The sequence below is a fragment of the Penaeus monodon genome, chromosome 30 (assembly GCF_015228065.2).
Source record: "Penaeus monodon isolate SGIC_2016 chromosome 30, NSTDA_Pmon_1, whole genome shotgun sequence".
Taxonomy (NCBI): Eukaryota; Metazoa; Arthropoda; class Malacostraca; order Decapoda; family Penaeidae; genus Penaeus; species Penaeus monodon.
In genome coordinates, this window is record NC_051415.1 from 19,706,190 (window position 1) to 19,706,685 (window position 496).

The window sequence follows — 496 nt, forward strand, 5'->3', positions numbered from 1 at the left end:
TCCTGTCACACACAACGCTATCAGCGAGAGGATATAATATACATACCATTCACAAGATAATCAGGTACTGTTCTTCGCCGTTGGCATAGCTTGTGACTGAATATAAACTCGTATATTATTGTGTCACCACCTGTTATCTTCGGGATACTAAGTGTTCGTCTTTCAGACCAAGATGATGACCGTCCAGAGATGTTTGGGGGTTACCGCTATTCTAGTGATGACGATGACTTCTCTCGCCGAGGCTCTCACTATAAATGAGTAAGTATTGTTCAACGCGAATTTATCGAATGCACATTACAACTTATTCAGTGAAATATCGAATTATTGTCATGGTTTAAAAATGGAAATACTCCTTCCGGCATGAGAGGTGGCAAAGGAACAAAGAAGAAATGAGCACTAAAATGATGGAATTTTTAAGGGAATAGAGAAACGGTCCATTAAATGAGTGATTTGGTGTTCGTGATAACAATACTATACTGCTACTGATGGACAAAAA

General features: G+C 38.9%; 1 pseudogene; it reads left to right on the forward strand.

Annotated features, from left to right (window-relative positions):
- The window catches only part of LOC119592615, a 3,382-nt pseudogene continuing 2,886 nt past the window's right edge, over nucleotides 1-496 (forward strand).